The 666-nt window shown below is 44.1% G+C and overlaps 1 protein-coding gene across 1 annotated transcript in view; it reads right to left on the minus strand.

Annotated features, from left to right (window-relative positions):
• LOC119587583 (uncharacterized protein DDB_G0285291-like) overlaps nucleotides 1-666 on the minus strand; it is a gene marked incomplete at its 3' end in the record, with an annotated part of 39,547 nt that overhangs the window by 33,838 nt on the left and 5,043 nt on the right.

Below are 666 nucleotides of genomic sequence, written 5' to 3' on the forward strand. Positions count from 1 at the left end.
CTTTAACTATTTCACCAACTGACGTCAACTCAAATCTTAAACACCTGGTCAACTCACATCGTCAATTCACACCGACACAAACCAACTCATTTCCTTAACCTTTTAACCTCAGTGATTCACCTACACGCCAACTTTCCTCTCAATTCCACCTCAGCGCCATCTCAACCTCATCTCAACCTAAATTCAACACCAACTAAACCTCATCTCAACCAAAACTCAACACTGTCTGAACCTCATCTCAACCTTAACGCAACACCAACTAAACCCCATCTCAACACCATGAGAACCTCACTGCAACCCCATCTCTGCCTCACCTCGACCTCATCTCATCTCAACCCCATTTTACCCTCATTCCAACCCCACAATTACCCTCATCTCAACTTTAACTCATTCTCAACACCATTTCAACACCCTCTCAACACCTCTTTACGGCACCTAATGCAACACATCTCCCCCTTTTTCCCCAATAATTACAGCACTGTATTTTCTCCGTAACGCACGAAGTAAGTACATTTACCCGGTCTCCTGTTCCTTTTATGAGCACCATAGACGATGTGCACCAACTTCCCATCATAATAAATATGTTCTTTTGTTTACCAAATAAGGATGCGCAGATCCTCCCCCCTCCCCCCCCCACCTCAAATTTCCTTGCGTTTTTTGTTTGTC

Source organism: Penaeus monodon, chromosome 22 (assembly GCF_015228065.2).
Source record: "Penaeus monodon isolate SGIC_2016 chromosome 22, NSTDA_Pmon_1, whole genome shotgun sequence".
Lineage (NCBI taxonomy): Eukaryota > Metazoa > Arthropoda > Malacostraca > Decapoda > Penaeidae > Penaeus > Penaeus monodon.